At 39.9% G+C, this 19,522-nt stretch overlaps 1 protein-coding gene across 11 annotated transcripts in view; it reads right to left on the bottom strand.

Moving 5' to 3' along the window:
• Positions 1 to 19,522, bottom strand: part of DIS3L2 (DIS3 like 3'-5' exoribonuclease 2) — a 344,026-nt gene that overhangs the window by 199,165 nt on the left and 125,339 nt on the right. The window lies entirely within an intron of this gene.

Genomic DNA, 19,522 nt, shown 5'->3' with positions numbered 1-19,522 from the left:
TCAAACCTCTGTCGTGTGACCTTGAACTGTGTGGCTCTGAACAAGTTATTCCTTCTCTATAAATTTCCTCCCTGGTAAATCTGGAATAGTTCACATGATTTATGTTTACAGGTAGTACCCTGGCACAAAGTACAAACACAAAAAACTTAGATACTATTAATATTGTTGTTGTTGATATTATTATTATTATTATTATTATTATTAGCTCTTGCAGTGAGTTTTGAGGGAATACAACCCTGTCATCCTGGGCATAACTGACTGCACATGACTGGTATACAGGACGATGGCAACATTATAAAATAGGTCACATTTCCTCCTCCGTAAAATGTAACCAATCTTATAGTTAATGGGAAAATTAAAACGAAATGAATGTGTGTAAAAGTGCTATAGTGGCTAGAACTCAGTAGGCGCTCATCAAGTATATGGCTGCTATATAACGTATATTTAAATTACTCATTACTTTTCTGTATGCTTGGTGCCTTCTGTGTGAAGTAAGGAGAAACAAGAGCTGGTGCTATATAGGTGGGCAGAGGCCAGGTCAACATTAGGAAGTTTGGATTTATCCCAAAGGCAATGAAGAGCTATAGAAAAAAGCATGCAGGAGACTAACATGACTTACGCTTTAAGAAGCTCACACTGTTTGCCATGTTCAGAGTAGATTTAGGAGAAGTGAGACTAGGGACAGAAAAGTCAGTTAGAGGGGCGCCTGGGCGGCTCAGTCGGTTAAGCATCGGCCTTCGGCTCAGGTCATGATCCCAGGGTCCTAGGATGGTGCCCCACGTCGGGCTCCCTGCTCAGCAGGGAGTCGCTTCTTCCTTTGCCTCTGCCCCTCCCCCCTGCTCGTTCTCTCTCTCTCTCTCAAATAAATAAATAAAATCTTTAAAAAAGAAAAAAAAAGCAAGTTAGCAGGTTACTACAATAAATCACACTAGAGAGGTACTTAAAGCAAGACTGACTAGATTGTTTGGATGCTAATGGGAGGGGAAAAAAGGGCAGTCATGGGGGAGGAGTAAGGAACAGGGAAAACCGCCTCAATTCCTTAAACAGAAGTTCTCAAAGTAGAGTTCCCTGATCAGCAGCAACAGCATCACCTGGGAACTCTCGGAAGTGCAAGTTCTCAGGCCCCACAGTCTGTTGGAACAAGCTCCACAGGGGGTTCTGATTCTGACTCACTCTAAAGGGTGACAGCCACACTACAGACAAACGGGCAGTGAGCCACCACAGGAAGAGCATCTTCAGGCAACTAGGAGACGAGGTAAGTTCTGTTTGGACTTGGTAAGTCTGCGGTGATCTGATGCTTGAGAGAGAGGTGAGGGTGTCACCCGTGTACAGAAGGCAAATGGATGAGTAGACCGGCCTCCTCAGAGACGGTTTTGAATTAGAAGAGTCAAAGCAGGGAGAACACCAATATTTCAGAAAGCAAAAGCAGAAAACCCTACAAGGAAACTGAGATACGGTCAGGGAAGTAGGAGAAAAATCAGGCTAATGTGGGGTGAGAGAAGCAAACAAAAAACAAAAAACAAAAACAAAAAACCCACAAACAAAAACAAAAACCCAAACAAACCAAAAAACAAAAAAACAAGCATTTCAACACGGTCAGCAGAGTGGGCTTAGTAATAACAAGGTCACAGGCAACCCTAGTGAGATTCATTTGAAAGAAAGAAACACAGTGAAGTCAGAATGCTGTGCGTGGGGAACGGGATGAAAGGTAAAAGGAGGAGACGAGGGTGTGGACGAGGCTCCGGAAGTCTGACTGTGCAAGACTTGAATAACACAGGGTGGTAGCTGTAGGGGTACAGAGAAATCACGACATGGTTGCTGTTATTTTATTTTTTTAAGATAAGGGAGTCTTGGTCATGGTTCATTGCTGATGGGAAAGAACCACTACAGAGGTGTGGTTGAAGAGGGCACAATGAGGACTGGGAGGGGGCCCTGGGCAGGAAGGGATGGGATCAGAACCCAGGGGTAAAGATTAGCCTCAGGCAGCAGGACAGAGATGCCACCTTCTCTGTATGAAAATAAATGGAGGAGGAGATGAATCTAGACACAAGTCATTTGTGAGTGTGGTGGCTGAAAGCTGAGGGGGATCATGGGGGGCGGGGTAGAGCAGCTCTTCTCTGAAACATACAAGCCAAACTCATCTGTTGAGAAGCGCTAGAGGAGGATACCCACTACAGTCCAAGCTGGGAACCACAATTCCAGGGGAGGATCAAATGTGAAAGGCATCTCCAAACAGTGGCCGTGGACATGCCAGGCTCTGTGCTCTGTGCATTCAAAATAAAACTAGTAACTAGCTATTGAGCACCCACTGCACACGCCTGGCACTGTTAGGTGATTTACATGCTCTACCACATTTAATATTCTCCAATAATCCAATGAGGCAGGCAGGTATTATCAGGCCAATTATCCAATCATAGAGATAGGAGAAATGAGGCTCACAAAGATCAAATAACAGGCTTGCCCATAGGTACCAGTCTCATGAATGCTGGCACCTCATGGTCTTCCCATGATGCCACACAACCTTCAGGATCCTAACAGGTTTCATGGAAGTGAGAATGGAAAAGAAAACATGATTTTTGAGAGATCTGTCTGAGTGATAAGATAATGAGAGAAGTCGATCAACTCTGTTTGGGGCAAATTTTGAGTTTGGGATGACAATGGGATACGAGTATGATAATGTCCTCTACCCAAGCTGGAGATATGGCTCTACATCTTGGGGTAGAGGTTGGGAACATCAATTAGATGATAACAATGTGTGAGAGCAGACAGATGGGTAGAGACTGGGGAAAGAAGGACTTGACATATTAACAGAACAGGATGAAGAGATGAATAAAAGGAGTTAATACTCAAGCATTAAGAGGAAAAATCCCTTTGCTACCGATTTTTCTATATTGTTCTAATCTGCATTCTCATTGTGGCAGGGTTTGGCCACCCTCCTCACCAGGATGACCATGCAGAGATGCCTTCAGGTTCCTAAGTTGGAGCTGAAACCTAGATAGTGTGGCTTTTCAGGCCCAAACTTGAGTTTCTCAGTCATATTCTCAGATGGGGCTCTGCACTGATTCCCGTTCCCAGCTGTTAACTGTATTAATTACATCATCAACACTCTCCTGCTTTTCTCTGAGCACTCTCTGCTCCAAATCTTTCTCTTGCCCAGGAGAAACCACTTTTAAATTTCTCTCTACTAAAGTTTTAATTGGCTTTTAGCCTCATGGCTCCCCAAAGACCCAAAATGTAGGCACACAATGTAGCTGGCTTTAACTTACTAATTCTGCATCTTTCCCAGCAGACGGATGATTCCTCCAAGTTTAAGTTGACTTTCACCTGAGTTTTTCTTAAAGGGGCCAACCCTTACATCTTAGTATGATGTGATTATTTCAACATTAGAACACAGTGTTTACTAAAATCAAACCAGTGTTTCTTTACCTGACTTCTGAGGACTAGCTATCCATCGAAACTTCAAAAAATAAAAAAGGTGCTAAGCTATCTTGGAGGGGTAAGTGGAAACTGGCCTCAAAGCATGGGAAGCAAGACTAGATGAGTTTTGCTGTGTTCTGAGTCTTCAATTCCACATATATCTTTATTATATTTCTCTTATGTTCCAAGCCTCTTAAAGCACATATTTCAACCTACTGAACATCTCCAACAGGAATAAGATCCAGCCCACTGTCGGGCAAAAAGGACAGAATTAAAATGCTGCTTCTCCAAGAGCCAGTCTTCTTTATCAATTCACTTGCTGTGACCTAAAAAAGCAGGACCACAAAGTGATCATTAACAGGCAAAAGAAAACAGACAGTTTGAAGAAGTTGATTTTTATAGACTGCCTCATTATCTAAAATCCATCAGGCCCCCTAGGAAACAGAACAATGCACCACTCAAAAACAGCTAATGAGTGAAGCATCTCTGATGGAAAATTGTTTCTCCTTAATAAGGTAACAAGCTCTAACTCTAAATGCAAATCAGACTAATGTGGATCACCCCAGCCAGGTTATACAGACACGAATGAGTCATTGCTTTTGATGCCAAACTGGCGAATCTGAAGGTTTTATAATGGCTCCTATGTGGCTGCTGTGGACAGAAAGGACTCTGGTGTTAAGCAGGAGAGCAACCTTGGTCCTTCTTCAGTTTCAAATAAGGAAAAAAAGGGGTCTTTTGCAGAATTTTTGCTGAATACAAGACTCTGTTCTCAGAGTTGCAAGTGGATGAAAGATGAGCAAGAACAGTTATATGAGGGAAGAAAAGAAAATATTCAACCATAATAAGATCAGTGATGGAATATAAGCTGAAAAAAAAAGTAGCTATGAAGAAGAGTCACAGAAGAGAAAGATCACACATTTAGCTGGAAAAATGAGGAAACATCTTGCGGTGAGGAAACATCTTGCAGTGATCAGACTCTAAGATGGCCTCCACTGATCCTCACACCTCCTGAGCTACACACCCTTGTATAATCCTCTCCCTTCGAGTGTGGGAAGGACCTGTGTCTTGCTTCTAACAACAGAATATGGCAAAGATCATGGAATGTCACTTCCATGATTATATTACATAAGACTGTATCTCTCACCTTGTTAGCAGACTGTCTCCCTTACTGGATCCAGTGAAGACTGCTGCCATATAGAGAGGCCCATGCAGCAAGGAGCTGAGGGCAACCTCTGGCCAGCAGCCAGCAAGCAACTGAGATCCTCAGCCCAAGAGCCCACAAGGAACTGAATGCAGCCAACAACCACATAAGTTTAGCCTTTAGACGAGTGACAGCTTGATTATAGCCTTGTGAGAAACTCTGAAGCAGAGGACAGATCTGAGCCATGTCCAGATTCCTGACTAAAGGAGAGCCTTGTTTACTCATAACTCCTTGGACACCAAATGCATGGGTTTTCCACACCAAGCAATTCCCTAATTCTCTGGGTGTCCTATAATTTAATTCAATTCTGACACTACCTACCTAGACTTAGCACAGACCTCACAGGTTAAGGGATCAGTCCCACGAGACTGCCCCCAACTTCAGACACCAAATGTACTTAGTGGGTTTCTAGGTTACCCACACTTAAGAGTTGGCTACATACTGGAGAGATGAGTTCCCATGACCCCCTCTCCTCAGGTTCAATAATTTGCTATAATGGCTTACAGAACTCACGGCAACACTGAATGTACATTTACTGGTTTAGTACAAAAAAATATAATAAAGGATACAGATGAGTAGCCAGGATGAAGAGCTACTATATAGGGTGAGGTCCAGAAGGATCCCAAATGCAGGAGCTTTTGTTTCTGTGGAGTGGGGTGTACCACCCTCCCAGCATGTAGATGCATTCGTCAACCTAAACCCTGTTGTCCAGAAATTTTTATGAGGGCTTCATCACATAGGCATGACCAATTATTACTCCATCTTCAGCCCTTCTCCCCCCATTGGAGAATGGCGGGTGGGGCTGAAAATTTCAAGTTTCTAATCATGGCTTGGTTTTCTAGGTAACCAGCCCCCACCCTGAAGCTATCCAGGGATCTGCAAAGAGTTGCTTCATGGAACAATAGATGCTCCTATCACTCAGGAAATTCCAAGGGATTTAGGAGCTTTGTGTAAGACATTCCCATCACCCCCGCCGTTCAGGAAATTACAAGGGTTTTAGGAGCTCTGTGTCAGGAACCAGGGTCAAAGACCAAATATGAGAACAAAAGATGCTCCTAGCACTTCTATCACCAAGGAAATTCCCAGAGTTTTAGGAGTTCCGAGTCAAGAACTGGGGCAGAGGCAAATATATATTTCTTATTATGCTACACTGACCCAAAATAAATGCAAGTGTTACTTTTTTTTTTTTTTTTTTAATTTATTTGACAGAGATAGAGACAGCCAGCGAGAGAGGGAACACAAGCAGGGGGAGTGGGAGAGGAAGAAGCAGGCTCCCAGCGGAGGAGCCTGATGTGGAGCTCGATCCCAGAAAGCCGGGATCACGCCCTGAGCCGAAGGCAGACGCTTAACGACTGAGCCACCCAGGCGCCCCAAGTGTTACTTTAACCCACTGAGTTTGTGGCAATTTGTTACATAGCAATAGATAATTAATACACATGTAAAATGACAGTTGACATTTGAAGATCAGAGGGATGATTTTCACAGGAGATGGGTAATTAGGCAGCATCATGGCAGAAAAGAGGAGACTCAGACGCACGAAGGCAGAAAAGAGCAAGGAGTGTTCAGGAACAATCCAAAGTTCAGCTTGGCTGGACCTCAGGTCTGAATGGGTAGGTGCAAGAACATAAGCTGGAGAGGCAGGCAGGAGACCCCTGGCAGGCAAGAACAGCCAAAGAGAGCTCATCACCAATATGTGGTCTGAGAACCTCTACAGGAAGATTCACCGGACAATTATTGTTTCAAGAGGCAACAGGTTTCCAAAAAAAAAATGATTTGGAAATGCCTATAAAGGAATGCTATGCTTTCTCCTTTTTGAGATACTTTCCCTTCCATTACCTCATTTGATTTATGAAAGAATCTACGAAGAAGTTAAGACAGGTATTTATTATGAAGGGTTTGTGTGTATGTATGTGTACGTGTATGTGTATGTGTGTTTACAAAAAAGGAAAATGAAGCACTAAGAGGCAAGAATGACTAGCAAAAGCTCTTGTTCAGTACCTTTTTTTCCTACTAGGAGTGTTGCCACATTTTGTTGGATTCCCCCTTCTCTGGCAGAGATGCAAACAGGCCTTGCTAGACAGGTTTGGATCCTGGCCCCAATGTACCAGAGTAAGCCCACCGAGTATTTGTACCTGGGTAGTAGGTGCAATGAGACCTGGGTGAACTGCAGAGTCAAGAGGGTAACAGTCTAAACCGCAGAACCTGCTATCAAAGGGGCTTTGAAATAAGAGGGTCAAAAAGGGCGTCAGAGCCCAGGCCAAGCCTATCAAGTTCATACGTTATTGCTGCTTCTGGCTCAAGCAAATGAGTCAGAGTTGAGGGGACTGGCCAAACAGGGGTCAGCTAACTGGGAGCAGAGATGAGAGACTTTACTGTGTAGCTGAGCATTCACTCCGGGGGCTAGTGAAAGCATATGCAAGGGTGGGAGGCTGGTTCCACTTATAGGGATGGGGTGACTCATTCATTCATTATTTTTTTAAAGCAATATCTGAACGCCAAGGACAAATTTCTCCTATAAAATGTTAAATAAGATCTGTCTTTAAGGGTGGACATTCTATACCCAGAGTAGGACAACTGTCCGTTCTCTCTCCCCATCCAGAGCCATGTGACCCAGTTTTGTTTTGTTCTGTTTTTTCCAATAGGCTTAGTTAGAATCTTCAACAGCTTCTTGTAAATCTCAACAGGTTACGGTCACCACTACTTTATTAGGCAAAGATTTCCCCTGTTACGTTGCTGCATGACTTGGAAAAACCTAGTTGGCAGTTCTCAGGGGAGAAATGGCATTATTTAGAGTGACCCAGAGGTGAAATCGATGCCAGGAAGATGGACCTGTAGTGGCAATGAAAGGGTCTCTAACAAAAGAAGAAAAGAACTATCAGAAACCTTAGGTAGCAGGTGAAATACTATGCTGGCCAAAGGGATGACTAGGGAAGACCTACTTGACTGGGCTTTCCCCCTTAGAGACTAAAGACCAAAAACTTCACAGACAATAGTGTCCAGAATCCCCAGTAGAGGGAAGTGGAGACGGAAATCGTCCCCATCTACAGCTGATTCTCAGTTTCCCAGTTCAATAAATACCAAATTGAGCTTTTCTCTTTTAATTCATTCTAATGCAAAAGAGAGAGAGGGCCTCCCTGAATAAAGGTTGATTTTAAATAATTGTGAGAATTAGTCATTTTAAATGAAAATCATTTTAATCATTTGATACCCACTAAGGAAAGAGAGGTATCCCTTTACTTCTTGAAAATACTCATCACTTCCCTCTTAGTTCCATATACTTTTCTGTTAGGTCGTGTACAAAACTCTCAAAATCTTTATCAGTTACTTCCCAACCCCCAATCATGTCCGAGTTTTTCATATTTACCAGCTTGTGCCTTGGTTTTATAGGACAACGACTACTTCAGGTAAATTCCAACGGTGGGCCATTTACTTGATAATCTCATCAATTTCCCACAGCTCCAACTGATGACACTGTTCAGATCTGTAATTCTCACCATCCCTCCTCTGGGTTTACACTTCTATTTCCAGATGCCTACTGGATGTCATGACCTGAATGACCCTCCCATAACTCGAATTCAACATGTGATCAGAAACTGAATTCATAGTCCCTCTCACCACTGTTCTTGTTTTTCTCATTTAAGAATGCAAGTACTCATGCAGTTACTAAACTAGATATAGAATTCATCTCATTCTTGAATGCTCCTTTGCCTCAAGTCCCATATCTGATCTGCCATCTAACTCCACCAATTCTAGTTCCGAGATATCTTGGTAACCTATTCCTTCTTCTGCATTCCAGCTACCATTGCTCAGTCAGGTCTTCAAGGATCTCTAGTTTTAACTGGTCCCATGCCATGCCCCAATTTCTCCCCTTTTCCTAAGAGTCTCCTTTCCTTAAAACCTTGGATGACTCACACTACCTCAGTACTTAGCGGCCACAGATAACTGGGCAAAACCCCACCAGAGCCTATTTTTTCAGCCTCCTCTCCAGACTCCCCACCGGGCATCCTGCTCTATTTGCACTATAGATATGACTCTACCTATCATCCACTTTTGTGCCCCTGTTTGTACCAAGGATATCTTTTACCCTTCTTCCACTGGCAAACCCTACTCATCCTTCAAGGCCCAGAGAATAAACTGTCTTTTTTTTTCTCTCCCTCCTCCTCCCTCCTCCTTTCACCTTCTGCCCTTCCCTTTCTGAATGGACCCTTCCTTCTCTCTGCAAATCTGTTCCTCTTCTCTATGTGCACTGTCTGTGGTTACTAGCAGCCTCTGTTTCCAAGCGTCTCCAGCCAACATTCCATGTCACATTTTAGCTCCAGAGTCCTTAAGCTGTGGAGAAAAAATATCTATCTGGTCACTGGCCAGTCAATGTGTTGAAGATCTTTGGGTCGGGAGTCCACTCATGGTATAACCAAGGCCCTGAGGACAGGGAAGACTCTATTTCCCACTTTAGGAAAGGCAATTCCCACTGAAGGGGATTAAGGCAGGCGAGACCCAGAACACATATCTGTTACTGTAACTCTTCTTATAGACTGATTTCACCTGAAGGACAAGCATCTAGATTTTACTCTTTGATCATCTTTCTTTTCCAGAAAGTAGCATAACACCTGGCATGTACTGCCCTCTGTATTTGCTTGGATATTCTTGGTTGAAATGACAAAACATTCAACACAAACCAGCTTATATGTATCAAAAGTGACTCAGTGGCTCACGTGCCTGGAAGTCCAGAGGTAAGGCAGGCAGGCTTCAGGGTCAGTCAATCTAGGGCCCACCAATGGCGGTAGGGGCCCAGGTTTTTTCCTGTTCTCCATTCTTCTATTCACAACACTAATAGCAAGTCATAAAATAGCTGCCAGGAGCAATTAGGGATAAATGTTTCCTGTTGTTATCCATCAGGAAACTACTTTACATCCCAGAACTCCACTCAGGAGTCATCCCGATTAGACTGCTTAGGTCATGTGCCTATGGGAAGAGGAAATGGTATAAAGCTACCATGTCTAATACAGTAGCCACAAATCATACATAGCTATTTAAAGTAAAATTAATTAAAATTAAATACAATTAAAAATTCAGTTTCTCGGTCACACTAGCCACATGTCAAATGCTCGACAAGCATAGGTGGCTAGTGGCTGCAGTATTGGACAGCAGAGGTTAGAACATTTCCAATTCTGCAGGAAGTTCAATTGGCACAAGGTAAGCAGGCATACCAAGCAACTGGTATAAGGCAACCAAGACTCAGCTTGGCAGCTGGGGTCGACCTCACTCAAAGTACAAGGACTCTGGGGAGGGAACAGATGAAAATCAAGGCACATATGGGAAAAGGGAAAAGGGAAATAGCCATTAGGTGGGCAATAAACAATGCCTAACATATTCTTATAGAAAGAAATTCAATTGCTCTGGTACGATTTGCTCTTTAAATAATATGATCCATATGAAGAAATTGTCTGTTGTTATTGAAATACAAGGTATTTTTCTTTTACAAACTCACTAACTTCCTGTGGGACACTGGACAAGCCAAGTAACTTCTCTGAGCCTCAGTTTCCTCGTCTGTAAAACAAAAGGAATGAACTAGATCAGTTGTTTCTAACCTTTTAATCACAACAGATTTTTTTATAGCACATTTTTAAAAATTAATTTTTTCCCAGGATCTCACACTTGGAAGTAGTTTTAGTAACTTAACTACATTGAAAATTAATTTGCTATTCTGTTGTTGTCGTTTTTTTAAAATAAAAAAACATATAACTGTTAATTAGAGCTTCTGATCAGTGAGAAAAGTCACTGTTACCATAGTGGGCTGGTATCATTTGTAACAAAAGTGAAGTTGATCTCGCAGTCTTGCTGAAAGCAAATTTACTAATTTCATTCAGTGCTATGAGATATTTATAATTAATGTGAAGTGCTCCACTGAAAGACCCTAGGGGTAGACTATCACATGTCATGAAGAGCACACGATCTTTAGGCCCCATGCAGGTCCAGAATTCTACGACTTCAATGTCAATGTGACTGTAAACAGATCCGACACTTGTTACTAGCACAGACTGGCCTGACCTGGAAAGTACCAGAGAAGGGGATGAGTGGATGGACTGGGAAGAAAGATTCCAAGGTAACTGAAATCTAGTGAGCAAGGGACAAGAAATAAGGAGAAAATGACAGCATCACAAAAAGCTGTTGATCTTCCCTTTCCATTAGCAGTAAGCCCAAGAAAAGTGGATTATTAAATAATCCAGGGAGCCAGGTATACAGCTAGAAGTGGACAGCAAGCAAGAGAATCAGGAGCACCATGATTTCCTGAAAAGGGTGTTAGAAGAGCCATGGGGAAGGTGACTCCAGAGACCTTCAAGTCTTCACTCACCTCCACTAAGAATGGCATAGTGACTGACATGCTAGAGTCGTGGAAACTCCTATTTTCAGATAAAAGCATGAACAACGTTTATTATAGATTATTTCCTTTTATTTAAATTTCTATTGCAATAATTTTGTGTTAAAAGGGCAAGAAAGCTGACAGGCGTGTCTATTAGAGGTGCTATAAGGGATAGACTGGGGCAGAGTATAGACTATAAATTACTTGTAATGTTTTGAAACCCAAGCTCCCTACGCCTGCTGAAGTGTCAAAGAGAAACCAGGCACGTAGGCAGGAGTGACCCATGATACTAAATGGGAAGAGGAAGTAAAAAGGACAAGCTGGTGAAAGAACTGGGCAAGCTCCAGTTATATTTCAATAAAGAACAGATGTAATTATTATTACTTCAAGATTTCCTATAATTCATCCTGATTTTCTATTTTTATTAACCCTTCTAGTAACCATGCATTTCATAACGAAAAAATCCTTTCAAAAACCCCACATTCCTCAAATAGCTAAACAGGGAATTACCACATGACCTAGCAATTCTACTCCTAGGTACATGTCCAAATGAATTGAAAACAGGGACGCAGATACTGGTACGCCAATGTTCATTTCAGCATTAGTCACTATTCAACAGCCAAAAGGTGGAAACAATTCAAGCGTCCACGGATGAACAGAATGTGGTACACACACTATAACGAAATATTATTCAGTCATAAAAAGGAATGACATGTTGATACATGCTACAACACAAATGAACTCTGAGAACATGCTAAATGAAATAAGACAGACGCAAAGGAGAAATATTGCATGATTCCACTTCTACAAAATATCTAGAATAGACAAATTTATAAAGAGGAAGTGGATTAGTGGTTATCAGGGACTGAGGTGGGTGAAATGAAGAGTCATAGCTTAGTTCTAGAGTTCTATTTAGGGTGATGAAAAGTTTTGGGATGGACAGTAGTAATGGTTGCACAAAATCATGAATGTAATTAATACAACTGAATTGTATACTTAAAAATGGTTAAAACTGGCAAGTTTTATGCTATATATTTTACCACACAAACACACAGTTTTTTTTAACCCACAAGAGCTTCTGTTGATTACAGAGACTCTAGGGCAGGGGACAGTTTGATAAACAATATTTATTGGCTTTCAAGAAGGAGAACCCAGGGTTAGAAGAGAATGGGAAGGCCCCTCTCTGTGACAGTCCCTTTAAAAGAGTCTTAGAATAGAGAGAAACTAACTGACACTTCAAATTACATTTCTAGCCCAAACTTCTGTCATGAACTTCAACTTGCGTTCTAACTACACATGGTCACCTCAGATTTAACATGTCTAAAAGAAAGTTCTTAGAAATAAAGGATAAAAGTAGAAACTAGTTACTTACAATAAATAAAAACACAAAAAAATAACTTTCTATTAAAAATCAAACAGGCCACCTGGGTGGCTCAGGTCATGATCCCAGGTCCCGGCATTAAGTCCCACACTGGGCTCCCTGCTCAGCAGGGAGTCTGCTCCTCCCCCTAACCCTTCCCCCTGCTCCTGATCTCTCTCTCACTCTCAAACTCTCAAATAAATAAACAAATAAAATCTTAAAAAAAAATTAGACAGGTACTAGCTAGTGAAATTTCAAAATGAGGGGAAAATTGAAAGAGATTATGATAATAGATGCAGACAAAATTAAACAACTGAAGAGATTTTATACAACTCTATCCTAATATATCAGAGTATGTGGTTAAAATGTAAGATTTTCCTGGAAAACATGAATTATCAAAATCAATGCAAGAAAAGGAAAAAAATTCCTACAGAAACCAATGATCATTAGAGCCGGAAAAAGTTGCCAGATAAAGAAATCCTAGCCCTTGTTTCAAGGATGAGTTCTTTAAACGCTTCAATCACTGAAAAAACTTGGTCATTCTCAATGCTGTTTTAACTGCTCCTAAGCACTAAGAAAAAGGCTCCCCAATTCTTCCTACCAAGTTAGTAGAGCCTAATACCAAAACAACAAAATGAGCACAAAGAAAAGAAACCACACATCAATCTCTCATTTTGCACAAAACCCCAAAAATCATAAATAAATTATTACCAAACAGAATTGAGTCATATGTGAAAACATGTTATATACCACGACCAAATGAGGGGCATGGTCATATGACGGATGCAAGAATTATTCAGTGTTTTATGTTACCATGTAAATAAGCCAAAGGGAAAACAGTATCTTGAAAGAAGCTCAAAAGGCACTTGAAAAAGAAAAAGTCAATATCCACTTCCAATAGAAACTTTTAGTAAAAATGAAAGAGGACACTTGGTTAACTTGGTCTCAAGCCAACAACCAGCACTGTGCTTGAGGGTTTAATACTGAGAGCATTTCCATTAAAGTCCAGAAGAAGGCAATCACCACTATTATGTAACACAGTTCTTAAAGCAATGGCCAGTGAAATGAGGTAATAAATAAGAAGCACAAAATTAGAAAGGAAGGTGCAAATTATTATTTGCAGATAAAACTACTTTATAGTTACAAAACCAAAACAACCAACTAAAAAATTATTAGAAATAGTAAGAACACTAATTCAGGTTTCCAGTTAAAAAATACACTAAAACAACTCCAACAGGTTTTTTTTATTTATCAATAATTACCTGGAGGAAAATGCTAGAAAAAATTCCCTTTCAAATTAATAAAAAAACACAAAATACTCATTTTTTTAAAAATAAGAAATGTGCAAGCTAATGCTATACATAAACTATTAGGCATATTAAGAGGTATTAGGCATATTAGGCATATTAAGATTCTATAATTCACAATGTGAATAGGTTGGATAAATTGATGTACATAGACCAGGCTACAGTCAAAATGGCAAAACAGGGCACAGACCGTCCCTCCAAAACACCCCACAGAAAAGGATTGAGGCAACAGATGTTAGCCTGAATTATTATAATTAGCACCCCATAGGACCAAAAAAAGGGGGAAAAACCAATCCAATAACCACCTAAAGCAAAGAACTACCTGTTGAATTTCCTAACAGTAAAAAGTAATCAAAACACACTAAAGTTCTGTTCAGCAACTATCAGTTCCAATAGTTTAAACCAGTGATTCTCCAAACGTGGTTTGAGACCCTGTCAGAGGGACCATAAGATCAAGACTCCTAGCAAAATAATGCTAAGACATTACTTTGTTCTTTTCACTTTCATTCTCTCATGAGTGTAAAGTAGGGATTAGCACATTAAGCTGGCCAGCAGGCCAAATCCACCATGCCCATTCATTTTGGGCCTCTGTGTGTGGCCCACGACACTGAAAATAATATATGACCCCCTACAGAATACCTTCACTAACCCCTGCTCTAATGACTAATTGAATGTGTGCTTATATATTCTTGTGTTTTCTAAAATTTTCTAAGATATTAGATTTAAAATATAAACAAGTACATTTTAGAGGTTAATTCCACTTTTTTCTCAGTATTCCAACTGTGATTCTATCTACTATAATCACATTAATTTCATTAACACTGAATAAATCATTTTGAAATCTGGAATTTTCCTTAAATGTACACAGAAACACAACTAGAAACAAGTACACTTATTTTGCAATAATACTTTCAAGTTTTCTTAGTTTCAATTTTAAATACAGAAACCCACATGTACAAAAGCACTTTGGAGTCTTTAATAATTTTTTTTAAAGATTTTATTTATTTATTTGAGAGAGAGAGCACACACACAAGTGGGGGAGGGGGGCAGGCAGAGGGAGAGGGAGAAGGGATGTAGACTCCCTGAGGAGGAGCCTGAGGAGGGGCTGAATCCCAGGACATCGAGATCATGACTAGAGCCAAAATCAGATGCTTAATCAACTGAGCCACCCAGGTGGCCCGAGTAAATTTATTCTGAAGTGGGAACCAAATTTTATAGATCATAGTGGGGAATATTAACTTTATTTTATAAATATGTTATAAATTTTGGGTTATCAATGTGAGCATATACCATGTAGAACAACAGGATTTTTACATAATTTTTAAAAATTATATGCTAGTATGGTATAGTCTCATTCTGTTTGACTTTGATATTACATTCATAAAAACAATAATTTCTGTAAAAAATATTTAAAGGTTTCATTAATTTTCCCAAGGATCTCTCTTAATCCACTGTTAGTCAAATAACTTTAAAATCTTTAAGATTTTCTTTACTGACACTTTGAGCAATTACTGGTATTTTTAATGGAAAAGAAAATTGTAATTCTTTGAACAAAATTAATTACTAGGAAAAATACCCAACTGAAAGTAGCAGATCTATGTTAGTTTTTAACAATAAGCAATAATGACTTCATACTCTAGAATACTTTAGAGCCAAAGCCTGGGGAAGATCAATGCCAGCTCTTCAACTACATGCTTAAGCTTAGAACATGACAATTCTTCTCTTTCAGTAATGCATGGGTATTTTTTGCCCATTTTTTAAAAACATTTTTAAATCTACTAAGTTGAAAGAGTGATATTACAAATACCCATTAAGTCACTAAGCGTTAACATTTTGCTATATTTGATTTCTCCTATTATATCTGTTTCACCCACGTGGGATGTACACATGTGCATACACACAGTTTTCTTTTGTTTTGTTTTTCTGACCCATTTAAGAGTAAGTTAAAGACATCAAGATACTTCACCCCAAGCACTTTAGCCAATAATTCCCTAAGAATAAGGATATTCTCTTATATATCTTCAATATCATTATTACATGTAAGAAAATTAACAGTAATTCCAAAATGTCAACTAATACATAGCCTAAATTTAAATTTCCCCAATTGTTGGGGCACCTAGGTAGAGCAGTCAGTTAAGCATCCGACTCTTGGTTTCAGCTCAGGTTGTGATCTCAGCATTGTGAGATCAAGCCCTGCATCCAGCTCCACACTCAGCGCGGAATCTGCCTGAGATTCTCTCTCCCTCTCCCTCTGCCCCTGCCACTCATGCTAGCTCACACGCTCGCTCTCTCTTAAATAAATAAATATTTAAAATAAATAAATAAATTTCCCCAAATGTTGTTACCATATTATTTCCCTAGCACAGGATCAATGTTCACACATTATTTTTGGTTATGTTTCTTTTGGTCCCTCTTCTTCTGGAACAGTTCCATTTGTTTTTTATTCTTCACAACACCGACTTTATTTGAAGGGTACAGGCTGGTTATCTTACAGATTGTTCCACATACTGAATTTATCTTATTATTTCTCCCACAGTGTTGTTTAACTTGTTTCAGGATCCCCTGTATTTCCAATATACTAGGAGTCAGGGCCAGAAGCTTGATTCATTTAGATGGAAACATTTTTGGCATGAATATTTCACAGATGATATTGTGTAACAATACATCCCATCAGCAGGCACAAAATATCAGGTCATCACACCACTGGTGATGTTAAGCTTGACCACCTGGTTAAAGTGGTGACCACTATGTGTCTACTATAAAAGGACATTTTGCCCAGTGTAATTTAGTAAGTCAACTGCGGCAAGGTACTCTGAGTCCATCTAAATATCTTAGTTTCTAACAACCTTTCCCTCAATGATTAGTTTTAATACCTACTGATGATCCTTGACCAAATCAAATTATTACACTGAGGGCTGAACCACCATGAAATGTTTAATCTCTGCTATGTGTGTTGGTAGCTATGAGAAGAGCTACATACCATAATGGTTAAGAAGATAAGTCTAGAACTATTCAATTCCAGCTACACAGTAGAATCTTTGGGTCTCTGGAGAGCTTTTTAAAAATACCAGATCAACTAGAATCAGAATGTGTGGGGTGGTATCCAGGCATAGGTATTTTTTAAAAAGCTACCAGGGGATTCTTTTTAAAGTGTACTTACCAACTGTGTATCATTCCTGTGCTTTGGAAATAAAAAGCTACAAGCATCTCTGAGATAAATACTATTAATATTGCTGAAACAGATACTAGATTTGTCATAAGAATTAAATAATTAAACATAGTGAGGATCAATTATAAAATACAGTTGACCCTTAAACCACATGAGTTTGAACTGCTTAGGTGCACCTGTATGTGGCTTTTTTTCAATAATACAGTACAGTAATGTAAACATATTTCCTCTTCTTTATGACTTTCTCAATAACATTTTCTTTTCTCTAGCTTACTTTATTGTAAGAACAAAGTATATAATACATATAACATACAAAATATGTATTAATCAACTGCTTATGTTACCAGTAAAGCTTCCAGTCAACAGTAGGCTATTAGTAGTAATTGTGGGTTTTGTTTTTTTTTTTAGATTCATTTATTTATTTTAGAGACAGAGACAGAGAGAGCATGAATGGGGGGTGCAGAAGTAGAGGAAGAGAGAATCTCCAGCAGACTCCGTGCGGAGCATGGAGCCTGATGCAGGGTTTGCCTTATGATCATGACCTAAGCCAAAACCAAGAGTTGGACACTTAACCGAATGCACCACCCAGGCACCTCAACGACAGGCTGTTAGTGTTGAGTTTTAGGGGAGTCAAAAGTTGTACACTGATTTTCTACTACATAGGAGTTCAGTGCTCCCAACCCCCAATTGTTGTTCAAAGGTCAACTGTACTTAGGCCCTAGCACACAGTATATGCTAAATAAGGATCAGTGATTATTATGTGTAAATACAATACAGGTATGCATGTATACAAAAATATATCTAGGTACATCCTAATATACATATATGCACCTAACAATACAATTTCAAAATATATCAAGCCACAATTTAGTTACAGAAGAAATCATAAAGGAAATTAAATACTTAGAACTAATAATAAAAATACTATACATCAAAATCTATGAACTATAGCTAAAGAAGTACTTGGGGGGAAATATATAGCTTTGAAAATATTTCAAAGGAAACAAGAAAGGCTAAAAGCTAAGTATTCAACTCAAGAAGTTAGGAAAAGGGCAGGGGTGCCTGGGTGGCTCAGTCGTTAAGCGTCTGCCTTCGGCTCAAGTCATGATCACAGGGTCCTGGGATCAAGTCCTGCATTGGGCTCCCTGCTCAGTGGGAAGACTGCTTCTCCCTCTCCCGCTCCCCCTGCTTGTGTTCCCTCTCTCGCTGTGTCTCTCTCTGTCAAATAAATAAAATCTTTTTTAAAAAAAAGTTAGGAAAAGGGCAAAAAGGAAAGCCCCCAAAATAAGGAATTAAATAACAAAGATAAGGGCAAGTGGCAGTGGTATAGAGAACAACATCATCAACAATAAACAGAAAAATAACACAACCAAAACGTACGTTCCCTAAAAAGATTACGAAGATAGATCTTTGACAAGCAAAAGATAAAGAAAAAAAGAGAGAAGATTCAAAGAATCAAAATACAGAATGAAAAGGGAGGCAAAAGTACAGGCACAAGAAGACTTCTTAAATTATCAAGAAATATTAGAGTAACAGGATTATCTATAGGCTAATAAATTCGGATGGATAAATTCCCATTAAATTAATGCCAAACTTGGCTCAAAAAAACTTGAACAGACCAAGCAGTATAAAAGAGATGAAAACAGCAAACATCTTTCCCTCTGAAAAAAACAGTAGGCGCAAATAATTTTACAATGAGTTCCACCAAATTTTAAGGGATTCCTGTCCTATATAAGCTATTCTGGAAAAAACAGGAAACAGTCAAAAACTGACCAAAACATTTCATGAGGGGTGCCTGGGTGGCACAGCGGTTAAGCGTCTGCCTTCGGCTCAGGGCGTAATCCTGGCGTTGTGGGATCGAGCCCCACATCGGGCTCCTCCGCTATGAGCCTGCTTCTTCCTCTCCCACTCCCCCTGCTTGTGTTCCCTCTCTCGCTGGCTGTCTCTATCTCTGTCAAATGAATAAATAAAATCTTTAAAAAAAAAAAATTTCATGAACCTAATATAATCTTGATTCTAAAAATCAGATGACTAGAAAATGATAGGTCCATTTTACATGATACAAAAATCCTGCCCTAAAGATTACCTAAGTAAATACGATAATATATTAAAAAAAAAATAATACATTGGCATCAATAGGATTTATCCTAAGAATACCACACTATCTCAAGAATTCAAGGATGGGGGGGGCACCTGGGTGGCTCAGCTGGTTGAGTGTCTGCCTTTGGCTTGGGTCATGATCCCAGGATCCTGGGGTCGAGCCCCACACAGGGTTCCCTGCTCTGCGGTGAGCCTGCCTCACCCTCTCCCTCTGCCTGCCAGTCCCCCTGCTTGTGCCCTTTGTCGTCAAATGAATAAATAAAATCTTAAAAAAAAAAAAAAAAAGAATTCAAGGATACAGACGCCTAGATGGCTCAGTCAGTTGAGAGTCTGACTCCTGATTTCAGCCCAGGTCATAATCTCAGGTTTGTAGTATCGAACCCCATGTTGGGCTCCATGTGAGTGCAGTGCCTGCTTGAGAGTCTCTCTCTCTCCCCCTCTGTCCCTCCTCCCGCTCCTGCACTCTCTCACTCTCCCTAAAATAAATAAATAAATCTTAAAAAAAAAAAAAAACAACCGCTATCCTTGATATTTGTAAATACTCTAGGATAAGTCCTCAGGATTTATCCTAAGAATTCAAGGCTATCCTTGAATTTTTAGGATGGTT

The sequence above is a fragment of the Ursus arctos genome, unplaced genomic scaffold (assembly GCF_023065955.2).
Source record: "Ursus arctos isolate Adak ecotype North America unplaced genomic scaffold, UrsArc2.0 scaffold_1, whole genome shotgun sequence".
Lineage (NCBI taxonomy): Eukaryota > Metazoa > Chordata > Mammalia > Carnivora > Ursidae > Ursus > Ursus arctos.
This window is presented reverse-complemented; position numbering and strand designations above follow the sequence as displayed.